This window comes from Leptonychotes weddellii, chromosome 5 (assembly GCF_054177405.1).
Source record: "Leptonychotes weddellii isolate Sample4059 chromosome 5, ASM5417740v2, whole genome shotgun sequence".
NCBI lineage: Eukaryota > Metazoa > Chordata > Mammalia > Carnivora > Phocidae > Leptonychotes > Leptonychotes weddellii.
Genome location: NC_138373.1, coordinates 47,022,757 through 47,035,201, shown reverse-complemented (window position 1 = coordinate 47,035,201; position 12,445 = coordinate 47,022,757). Strand labels below are relative to the sequence as shown.

The window sequence follows — 12,445 nt, the reverse complement described above, 5'->3', positions numbered from 1 at the left end:
TGAATAATGCTGCAATGAACATCTGTGGACAAATTTTGTACAGATGTATATTGTTGATTCCCTTGGGTATATATATATATACAGATAGGAGTGGAGCTGCTGGTCCATATAGTAACTCTGTATTTAGCTTTTTAAGGAACAACCAGTTTTCCAAAGGGTCTGACCGTTTAACACCCCACCAGCAACACACAAGCTTACTAACAGTTGTTAACATCCTTTCTTAGAACTGACACAGCACATGCATTAAGGGGGCGCAAGACCTACTTTGTTGTTTTTCCAACAAACTTAATCCTTTTTGTAATTTTTCTGCAGATGAAATATAACTAGAAAAAGATTCTCTATAATAATAATGATACAAAGGCTGACATTTATTAGGTTCTTAATCCTGGGAGGGTTCACGTATGATCCCTCTGAATTTTGCAGAAAGCCCCGAGTTTGGAACCTACTGGAGAGATGAAGAACACGAGGTACAGGAGTGAAGTGACTTCATGAGCTTTATAACACTGCCCCACAGCCGAAATTCTTAACCATTGTTGTGACATCTAAAAACCTGCCTCTCCCTTCAGGCTGTTCATCTGAAGAACAGTTTCATTAAACCACCGTGTGTCATCTACATATTTTCCCGCTTGGAAAAAAAAAAAAATCCTTCTTGAGATGATTTTTCACAAGTCAGTCAGGGACAATTTATCATACTCTGAATGCTAACAAATTCTGGGGATGCAAAACCTATAGCATGTGTATAAATAATTTGACTCAGCGGCATAGACATTAATTCAATGCTTTTTAAAAAAAAACGAACCACCTTGTTTCCTTGAGTTGTTGTGATACTTCTTCTCTCCTTCTGGATTTTTTATTGGCTCATTGGCGCCAATAGGAACGGGTTCTAAAACTGATTAGCTCCGAGAAAGACTTTGTAATCAAATAAATCTAAAGTAAGGCATGCTTTCAATTTTGTTTAGAGGGGAGATTTTTTTTTTTTCTTCCAGCTCTGCTTTCTTTCCCTGAGAAAGCTTAGTATCTTTTGTGTTCTAAAACACGTCCACTTCTGTGATTTCAAAGGAGAGGAGAACAAATTCTGTTTGTAACTGGCCAATTTCAGCTCCTGAGAAAGACCGTGGAGGAAGTGGTATGTGAATAAGATCTGAATAAAGCATATTATTAGATCTCAAAGAGAATCAATAGAATCTAATGTAGTTTTCCTTGCATCGCATCAATAAAGCAACGTTGTTAGGAAGGCATTACAATCTTGTCTTCTCTTGTTGGTTTGAAAGCTTGTCTTTTTTGTTGTGGTGGCTGATTTGCCCCTGGGCCGTCTGTCCCAAGGACTAATTTGTTTCGTTTTGTGATGCATCATCCCTGCAACCATACTGAAGGCTCAGAACACCTGGGGAGAGAAATAGATGTTATTTTTATTATCTGTGCTTTATAAATAAATTTTAACCTGGAGAGATTACATGGCCCAAGTCACACATTCAGCGGCGTGGGAAGGCTGGGGCACAGTTCTGCCCGGAGATGTAATCTGCTTACGATCAGGCTGAGTCTTGGGGATTGCAGGCTCGCCCCTTATTTCACTGCTGGCAAAATTTATTTTCTCACAGTTCCGGTGGTTAGAAATCTGACATCAAGCCGTGGGCAGGCCTGGTTCCTCCTGAGGCTGTGAGGGAAGGGTCTGTAAGAAAATACATTTCTGTTGTTTAAACCACTCATCCCGTGGGGCTTGGTTAGGGCATCCCCAGCCAACTAATACTGGGGCTGTTGCTACCACTTTACTGATGATGACAGAGAGACGCCTGGTCTCCTGACAGTCAGCCCAGGGCCCCAGGATCACGCCTGTGGGGCTTTACTCTTCCGGAGCCCAGAAAGCACAGCCATACGAGCCATTAGGTGCTCACAAGCTCCATGTTTAGCTTAGACATGGAGTAAATCCACAGTTCCACTCTCCTCTTTGGTCAGCAATTATTTTTTTTTTTAAAGATTTTTATTTTTTATTTTTCAAGATTTTATTTATTGATTTGACAGAGACAGAGAGAGAGAGCATAGATAGGCAGAGCAGGAGGCAGAGGGAGAGGGAGAAGCAGGCTTCCTGCTGAGCAGGGAGCCCGATGCGGGGCTCGATCCCAGGACCCCGGGATCATGACCTGAGCTGAAGGCAGACGCTTAACGACTTGAGCCACCCAGGCACCCCAAAAGATTTTTATTTTTAAGTAATTTCTACACAGGGACTCAAACTCACAACCCCGAGATCAAGAGTCGCATGCTCCACGGACTAAGCCAGCCAGGCACCCCTGGTCAGCAAATCTTAATGAGAGATTTGCAATTTGGTCAGCTGGTTGGAGGTTGACTTGATATCCTACCTCTTCCTCTCCAGTTCTCTTGCCAGGAAAAGTTTCTGCTGGGAAATGTTCACTCCTGTCCAGATTCCCAGAGGCTTCCGCCCACCCAAGACCCCTCTGTTCTGACATCCAGTGCTTTGGGGCAAGAGGACCCCTCTGTTCCTGTCAAGCAGGTTGCTCTGTCCTCTGGGGAGGAGTCTTGCATCTTCACTGGGACCCCAATGCGAGTCTTTGTCTCTGGAAGTGGCGGCGTCCCACTGATGTGGGGACTGACAAGAGTGTATTTCATGGGGCTCTAGGCAGCGGCCCTCAGAAGGTGGCCCACGCAGGAAGCCTGGTTCCTGAGAGGCTCGGTGATGGCTCCACAGGGAGATGTACACAGAGGGGACAGCGAGCCTTCAGCAGCATCCACACCAATTTAACAGCAATGCTTTGTCAGTGGAATCTAAGAATAAAAAAAGAAATGAGCTCATATTTCATGTCTTTTTTATGCAATAATGTCATCTTTCTCATCACACATCATGCCCTACTGCAAATAAGAAAACTTCGCCGGGGTAGTCGGAGAAGCTCAGCCCAGAGCTCAGCATGACTGACGGAGGAGGCACAAAGATCATCATAGAGAAGCACAGAGACCAGGGGTTAAAGACCCACGCCTGACCCTTCACCTTGATGGTACTTGGAGGCGGGGCCTTTGGGAGGAAATGAGGTTTAGATGAAGTCGTGAGGGTGAGGGTTCCCATGATGGGATTAGCGTCCCTAGAGAAGGAAAAGAGACCAGAGGTCTTGCGGTCTCGGCCACGGGAGGACGCAGGAAGGAGGTGGCCGTCTGCCAGCCGGGGTGATCCTCAGCAGGAACTGCATCGGCCGGCACCTGCTTGACCTGACGCTTCCAGCCTCCAGGACCGTGAGCGGTCAATGTCTGTGTCGTTTAACCAGCCAGTCTCTGGGGTCTGCTGCGCCAGCCGGACAGACCGAGACCCAGGCTCCGCCACTGACAAAGCAAGGAGCCGTGGCCTCCCCGGGGTCTTTATCAAACTTGGCCTGGGTTCCCATGCCCTGGCACGACCAAGCCAATTCCCCGGGACACAAACCTGCCCGTACAGGTGCTCTGTTGGAAGGCGGGTCCCAGGGGCGCCTGGGGGGCTCAGTCGTTAAGCGTCAGCCTTCGGCTCAGGTCATGATCTCAGGTCCTGGGATCGAGCCCCATGTCGGGCTCCCTGCTCAGCAGGGAGTCTGCTTCTCCCTCTCCCTCTGCTGCTCCCCCGCTTGTGCTCTCTCTCTCTCTGTGTCAAATAAATAAATAAAATCTTTAAAAAAAAAAAAAAAGGAAGGCAGGTCCCAGGGCACATCACACCCCAGTCCCTTCCTATCGCCTGATGGGGCTGCCACCCCACAGGTTTCTAAAGGAAGGGCTGGTGGCTGGTGATGCCTTCCCTCCCACAAAGCTGGTCCCACCTCGAGGCAAGGCTTCCTTCGGGAAGCTCATCTACTCCTTCCTTAGCAACTTAAAGCTTCCTTAAAACTCCACACAGCAAGTTTCCTCCTCTTCAATGTGAATGGTAAGTTCCATTTTTCTACATTTGTAAAATAAATCTGTATCCAGAAAAATGCCATTTGTATATAATACAATCTGCACAAGACTTACTTTTCTCGTTGTTTAAAAAAAAAAGGTCCAGATGCTCTCACGTTGATGAACAGTCATCCCAAGCCTTCACAAGCCTAGGCCTGCAGCTTCGGTCATTTGTTTCTCAATTATCTTGGGAGAAGTAGGTCAGAGATGGAAGCAGGCCCAGGAGGCAGGGAGGTGTGGGAGAAGGACCCCGGGAAATGGCTCTGCCATGGACTAGAGTGACCTTGGGCAAGTGCATGAGCCGCCTGGCACCTGGCACCCCACAGGGCTGGGAGAACTGTGACCCCGTGCTTCTTGATGCGTGGTGTTCCACAGCGGCCCCTCCTGTCCTTTAGATGACAGATGCGCCGCCACATGGCCTGGACCGAGCCTCCTCCTCAGCCACCTTCCCTCTCCAGGCCGGCCTGAAAATGGGATAGCAGCCGAGGAGAAGGAGCAGAGAAGAGATGCCAGGGGAACGGTGGCTTCGGGCTCCTGGAGTTTGCTAGATCTTGTCTTTGTTACTACTCCTGGGCATGAAGCTGAGTTCCTGGCCACTTCTCTTTCCTGTCCAGCAAGTAACTGCTTTCCATCAGCCTCCTGCTACTCCCCTCCCAGAGAGCCCTGCTTCCTTCCTGCCCTGCCAGGGGCTGCAGCGGGCTCAGCCCCCTCCCCTGCATCCCTGCACACCCCTCCGTTGGCCCTGGTTCTCCCGGCCCCGGCAGGTGACACAGCGTCGATATTTACACAGCATTCACGGCAGACAAAGCATGATCTTCCGGCACTAACAGGACTGCTGATTCACTGGCTTCTAAACAAAAACCACCAGATCGGGGGTTGGGGGGCCTGAATGTAACCCCCCCCACCTCCCCTGTCTGCCCAGGGCCACTGTAATCGGAAGGGCTGCCTGCGGAGGGCGGCGAGGGGGTGTCAGGTGCTTGATGTAAACATGTGTGACCTCCTGGGAGCCTGGCCAACCCGGTGCGGCGGGTGATGGTTCTGTTTTGATGCACATGGGAAGTGAGGCTCGCTGAGATACCTGGGTGCTAAGGGGATGTCCTGGTGTGCCAACCGGTCTTAAAAAGAAACTCAGTCACGTGCTGACTCAGAGCCAATGCAGAGCTGGTAAGAGGCAGACCCTGTGTGGTGCTAAGGCCCCTCTCCTCCGCCGGCACCCCCGCTCTGGTCCCCTGCCCACCCTCAGCGGTGTGGGCTCTAGGATGCCTGAGCAGTTAGGGAAGGTGGCGACCTGGAATCTGGTGGGGAGGGCCGCCGCCTCGGAAGGGGAGGGGACAGACCATGAGAACCTGGGGTAGTTCTGTCCCCTGGGAAGTGTGATGGGGTGGTAGTTTGCACTGGGTAGGTTTGGCCCAGTAATTTGGGTCTGGATACTTAGTGGGGGTGAGGACAGTGACTCGTCGGTCCTGCCCCAGATGCTGTGAAGGATCACTGAGCCCCTTCAGCTAGCTCCTTCTTTTGCATGTGCTCCCTCACTGTCTTGCCAACGGCCCAGGGGATAAGATCCAGCGCTTCTGGGGTCCGCTGCCTGCTTTTAGGCTGCTGGAGGAGCAAGGCATTCAGAAACCCGTGACCAGGCCTCTCTCTGCTCGGGGCTTTTAATCTCCTTAATTGAAATTGATTGGCCTCTTGGGAGGTAGCTCTGCATCAGCCCTGAGCTTCAGCATGTGATCAACTTTTGCTTCTTTCTTTTAAAAGACCAATTGACACAGCAGGGCATCTAATCTTATCCCTGAATCCCGGGCCCCCTTCCAGATGAGAAGCAGAACCAGAAACAAGCACACTTACAAAAACAGCTCAGGAAATAAAAGCGCCTGATAAAAATAAGGGGAGAATATTCTTGTCCCATTGTGGCTTCGCATGCTACAAAAGGCCAGTCAAAACCCCATTACCAAGGAAAGATGTAATCACATGGGGAAGGAGCCATGGGAGTGGGGGGCCGGGTGCGCCTTCTGAAACTCACAAGACCAACAGACTGGGCTAGAGCATCTCTAAGAACCAGCTGCAAAATAGATAAAACGGGAAGAAAAATGTAAGCCCCTCTTCAGTTAAAAGAAAACCAGACACTGAGGGAATTGTTTGAGCATCCAGATCTGCGTTCATCCAGATGGACCAGTCACCCCCAAGTGGCTGCAGCTGGTTGACAAACTGGTCTGGCAGGTCATATCTCTTGGTGAAGCCTCTGATCGGGGCCTCTTACTTACCAGACTGATCGCATATCCTGGGAATAACCCTCTGGGGGCTCTCCTGTGCCTCCTGGGGGTCATTTCACCAACTGGACACGGGGCTTCAAAGCGGCTATGTTGGGGAGGCTCGGGCCACTTCACGACGTCCAAGCCTGGGCTCTGTCCCAGCAATAGTGGTGTGGATTAGCACCAGGACGCAAGGAGTACCCTGGAGGCAAGGCAGCACGGCAGCAACAAGTAATCATTATGAGCGACAAACGCATTCTAAGAACATCTTGCTGCCTCGCCTTCTAAAGATCAAGTTGGGGGCGCCTGGATGGCTCAGTTGGTTGAGTGTCGGACTCTTGCTTTCAGCTCAGGTTATGATCTCATGGCTTGTGGGATCGAGCCCCGCCTGGGGCTCCGTGCTCGCCGGGGAGTGTGCTTGAAGATTCTCTCCCTCTGCCACTCCCCCAACTCACATGCATGCTCTCTCTCTCTCTCTGTCTCTCAAATAAATAAATAAATCTTTTTTTAAAAAGATTTATTTATTTATTTATTTGACAGAGAGAGAGAGAACACAAGCAGGGGGAGCTGCCGGCAGAGGGAGAGGGAGAAGCAGGCTCCCTGTTGAGCAGGGAGCCCGACGCAGGACTCGATCCCAGCACCCTGGGATCAGGACCCAAGCCGAAGGCAGACATTTAACCGACTGAGCCACCGAGGCACCCAATAAATTAATAAGTCTTTAAAAAAATGAAGATCAAGTTGAAGGGGATCAAGAAATACCACCCCAATATATGCTACCTTGGCATAAGGATTATTTTAAGCTGAAGGCATCTGGGAATCAACAAAATGCAGGAAGAATTCTCCTCCCTCCTCTTTTTTGCCTAAAAGCAGGACATAAATTTCCTTTTGTGAAGGTATCCCCATCTCCCATACTAGGAAGAGAGTAACTCTTATTACCAAGAGAGTCATCACGGAGATGAGTCTGCATTAACAGACCTTACTAAAAAAAAACCTTTCATTTTCCCATACATATCCTCATCACTTCCCAGTGTATGGCTCCTTAAAGCCCAAATCTCCTTTCCTTTGATAAAGATGGCATATAAGCCCCCAAAACAGTCTAACCACCTCTTTTCTGTGAACTCCTATGCAAGAAAAATGTTAATAAAATTTGTATTCCTTTTCTCCTATTTGTCTTTTGTTGGTTAAATTTGCAGGCCCCCAGGCCCTGAACCTAAGAGGGCAGAAGAAAAGTTTTTCCTCCCCAAAAATATCAAGACATCCAGATTGAAAAAGCAGAGATCTAGCTTGTTTGCTGGAGAAGCTCCATTTTCAAATAAATTCAAGTTGAGAGGGGTTCTTTGTCTCTACCTTCCCTAGCAGCAGGAATGTGATTTAAGGATGAAGGAGAGGGTGAGCTCTACAAAAATGAAAGATGTATCTGTCCCAGTCATCACGGAGCTAGTGTCTAAGGGTGCTTAACACATGGCAGGCATGCAACATATCAATGGATGAATGGATATCGGATGAAATATCCAAAATACGATTGGAGCAAATGCATAGTGTAAAAGGTAAAACTGCAGTTTGTTGAATACGGGCTCCCATAAAATAATACCAAGACAACCTGTTGATAAGGCACAGCTCCTGGCATGAAGAGAGGTCACTTCTTGGCTGTTTTTATTTTTTTTTAACACTTTATTTTTAAGTAATCTCTACACCCAAAGTGGGGCTCAAACTTACAACCCCAAGATCAAGAGTCACACACTCCACCGGCTGAGCCAGGCAGGTGTTTCCTTCTTAGCAGTTTTAACAGTGTCTCCAAGTGGGTCTCACTGGTGAAGTCCGGACATTCATCATTTATGGTGGGTGTTTCAGTGTGGAGTGGATTAGGATTGACTAAGGCTCATGATATAAAAGTTCAGGATTGTGGGCACAGCAAGGTGAGTTAATAGTCATTTACTGCTATCTTTTGAAGTTAAGCAGTTTCAAGTGGGTTTGGGTAAGTTCCTAAAACAATAGCTATTTGCAACTTTTATCTTTGGCAAGTGTTTCTGTAATAATAAAATTATATTGGTAAAGACAGTGGAATTAAGTCACGTTTTTAGTGAGCAGCCACATCGCTGTAGACGTATGTGAGCTAAGTGGGAGTTGGTGGTTTCAGTCCTCAAGCTAAAGAGCTTACATTAACCATTCTCCTTCTCGAGCACGACATAAACAGACAAGTAGACCATGTTTGTCCACAGGCCCTAGGATAGGTGTGGTGGCTAATTTCTGGCTATAGTGGGCTGATAACATATTGAACCACCCAAGGTGGAGAGGTAATTCAGGTATGTGTTAGACTGTGATATCCTCTGAAAATAGCCCTGAGAGAGGACCAGGTGCATAACTTGAAGAGCCCAGTGCAAAATGAAAATGCAGGGCCCCTTGTTCAAAAACTAAGAATGTCAAAGAGTTTGGCAGTTCCTCAAAAAGCTAAACACAGAATTTCCATGACCCAGCAATACTACTCCTGGGTGTCTACCCAAAGAATCGAGAACAGGGACTCGAACACATATTTGCACACCCATGCTCAATGTGGCATTATTCACAATAGCCTAAAGGTGGAAACAACCTAAGTGTCTGTCAAAAGAGGAATGGATAAACAAAATATGGTCTATACATACAATGCAATATTATTCATCCATAAAAAGGAATAGTTATTTTTTTAAGATTCTTTATTTTTATGTAATCTCTACATCCAATGTGGGGCTCGAACTCACATCCCCAAGATCAAGAGTCACAGGCTCTACTGACTGAGGCAGCCAGGAGCCCCAAAAGGAATAAAGTTCTGACACATGCTATAACATTGATAAACCCTTGAAGCATTATACTAAGAGAAATAAACCCAACACAAAAGGACAAATATTGTATGATTCCACTTACATGAAATATCCAGAACAGGCAAATTCATAGAGACAGAAACTGCATTAGAGGTAATCAGGGGCTGAGGGGAGGAGGGGAGCCGGGAATGAAGGGTTACTGCCTAATGGCTTTAGAGTGGCTATTTGGGATGAAGAAAAAGTTTTGACAACAGAGAGTGGTGATAGTTGCACAATATTGTGAATGTAATTAATGTCATTGAACTGCACACTTTAAAATGGCAAATTTTAGGGGCACCTGGCTGGCTCAGTCAGTTGAGCATCCAACTCTTGATTTCAGCTAAGGTCATGATCTCAGGGTCCTGAGAATGAGTCCTGCACTGGGCTCCACACTGAGCGTGGAGCCTGCTTAAGATTCTGTCTTTCCCTCTGCCTCTCCCCACCCCAGCTCGCATGTACTCTCTGTCTCTAAAAAAAAAAAAAAAAAAGGCAAATTCTACTACCCAAATGTCCATCATTAGACGAATGGATAAAGATATGGTATACACACACACACACACACACACACAATGGAATATTACTCAACCATGAAAGAATGAAATCTTGCCATTTGTGACAACACGGATGGAGCTAAGTATTATGCTAAGTGAAATAATACCGTATGATTTCACTCGTATGTGGAATTTTAAAACCAAAACAGATGAACAAAATAGAGACAAACAAAAAACCGGACCCTTAACTATAGAGAACAAATTGGTGGTTGCCAGGGATGGGGGATGGGTGAAATAGATGATGGGGATGAAGGAGCACGCTTGTTGTGATGGGCACTGGGTGATGTATGGAAGGGTTGAATCACTGTATTATACACCTGAAACTAACATCAACATTGTATGTTAATTATACTGGAATTTTTAAAAGTGGCAAATTTTATGATACGTTTTATTTTTAATTATGGTACAACCCTGTTATATATATTTTACCACAATAGAAAATTTATTGGGGCACCTGGCTGGCTCAGTTCGGGGAGCATGCAACTCTTGATCTTGGGGTCATGAGTTCGAGACCCACATTGGGGGTAGAGATAACTCAAAAATAAAATCTTAAAAAAAAAATATATATATATATATATATTCTAAATAAGAAAAAATAAGAATTTCAACACGGCAGCAACGGAGCATTAATCAAGGGCAGGTCCCTTCTGTGCCTGGGGTCCTATGTGAAGCCGGCCCTGCCCCTAAGAGGACAGAGACCCTCAGATTTTGGGGGCATGTCACATTCTAGAGACTAAGGGCCTACATCTGGGCCACTGGAAACCTAACGAAAGACAGACACCTTGCCATCTTTGCCACACATACCTTAGATTACAAGCCCTTGGTCTGGGGTTTCCTGAGCAGAAAGAATGCCCTTCTTTTGAGCCAAACCAAACCTGGGCACTAACAAGGTGAACCTTCTGAGCCCTGCAGCCATCTCTTGTAATACCTGCTCGACAGGAGGGTGGGGACTCTGCTTCCTGGCAGGGGACAGACCCCAAACAAGACATTTCACATTGAAGTCATACATAGTTCTCTGGCTCTGCCCCCGCCTGCCACCGTAGGGTAACTCGGCCACCACAAGACCTCTCACATCTGGGGATTTCTGTGCCCTCTCACAGCCAGGCGGCATGCCCTACCTTCTCCAACTACAAGGAGAGGTGCTATCCTAACCCCCAGCAAGGGGCCTCACCCTCGTCCTGCCTCCTGTTCACGTGTCTGTGGTCAAGCAGGGGCTGCTCGGCAACACCCCGGACAATGATGCCGCCCACTTGCTGGTACGCCTTCTCCCTCCAGGAACGAGAACCCTGGATCATCACCACCTCCCCCTGTCCCATGTTGGGCCCCTGTGTAGGTTTCCAAGCACCCTAAATTCCTTGAGGAATGTCCAAGGGGATGATGGGTGGCCTTGCTGTGTTAAACACTGCCCTTCGGGGGCGCCTGGGTGGCTCAGTCGGTTAAGCAACTGACTTTTGATTCTGGCTCAGGGTCGTGAGATGGAGCCCCCCGACGGGCTCTGCACTCGGTGCCAAGTCGGCTTGGCCCTCTCCCTCCCCCTCTGCCCTCCCCTCGCTCTCCCTCTCTCTCTCTCTAAAAATGAAAATCTTAAAATAAATAAATACTGCCCTTCAGGGTTGGGGCTAGGGCTAGGATCTGCCCCACCAGACCCACAGGCAACCCCAGATGAGGCCTGAATCCTGGAGATTTAACGTTTGGTCAGCAACTCTCAACATACTAGAGGTGTAAGGCCCACGGGTGTCACAGCAGGGAAAAATCAATATATTTCGAGTCCTCTTCTCCTTCCCCTCTGAGAGGATACCTAAGATTTAGCATCAGAGGGATGAACCTGGTTGGGAGACTGGAGCATAAAACTACACCACATTCCACTACATTTGTTGGGGATTTTAGAGTCAAACCCCTCTTCTCTCAACCCATATAACAGAGCTGCTTTTTCTAATATATATATATTTTTTTTAAATCAAAAGACACTACCTTTGGAAAATGTTTTCTTAATAATTTACTTTTTTAAAGATTTTATTCATTTATCTGTCAGAGAGAGAAAAAGAGAGAGAGAGAGCACAAGCAGGAGGAGGGGCAAAGGGAGAAGCAGACTTCCTGCTGAGCGGGGAGCCCGATGCGGGGCTCGATCCCAGGACCCTGGGAATCATGACCTGAGCCAAAGGCAGATGCTTAACTGACTGAACCACCCAGGTGTCCCTGGAAAATGTTCTGAAATAGCTCCCCCAATAGAGGGGCGTCCTCCACTGCCATACCCTGCTTTCATATCCCCACCCCACCGCCATTCACAAGAGCCTTCCTTCAAAAAAAAAATGTACCCTTAATAAATAATAATAAGAGCTCCCAAGCACTGAGCACGTTTCACATGCCTGGCAAGCTCACATGATCTCATTTGATCCTCACAACAACCCTAATAGAGAAATATTATTATTATCCTTTCCCAATGAGGCACATGTTCAGGGAAATGAAGCGACTTCCCCAAAGTCACAGAGCTTGTTAGAGGGGGGCCCAGATGCTTATTTCTCCACACACTGTCAGGGTCCACACCCCATTTTTTCTTTTTTAAAGATTTTATTTATTTATTTGACAGAGGAGAGAGAGAGAGCACAAGCAGGGGGATTGGGAGAGGGAGAAGCAGGCGCCCCACTGAGCAAGGAGCCCAATGCGGGGCTCGATCCTAGGACCCTGGGATCATGACTTGAGTCAAAGGCAGACGCTTAACCGATTGAGCCACCCAGGCGCCCCTCACATCCCGGTTTTAATTCAGAAGAACCACTGGGCAGATTTCAAATGTGGTAATAATAACAGCTAATATCTAAGTACCTACTGCACGCCAGATGCTTTATGTCTATTCTTTCATTTGACCACTGGGTATGATTTGTATTTATTGCCATTTTACAGATGAGGATCC

General features: G+C 47.5%; 1 long non-coding RNA gene across 1 annotated transcript in view; it reads right to left on the bottom strand.

The window, feature by feature from the left end:
* Positions 1 to 347: 347 nt before the first annotated feature.
* LOC115939248 (uncharacterized) overlaps positions 348 to 12,445 on the bottom strand; it is a 33,065-nt gene continuing 20,967 nt past the window's right edge. Inside the window, exons 3-5 of the long non-coding RNA XR_014145471.1 lie at positions 3,425 to 6,354; positions 2,355 to 2,778; positions 348 to 1,384 (exon numbers count right to left, since the gene is read on the bottom strand). This is a non-coding gene — a long non-coding RNA (uncharacterized LOC115939248). The remainder of the gene's footprint in view (positions 1,385 to 2,354; positions 2,779 to 3,424; positions 6,355 to 12,445) is intronic.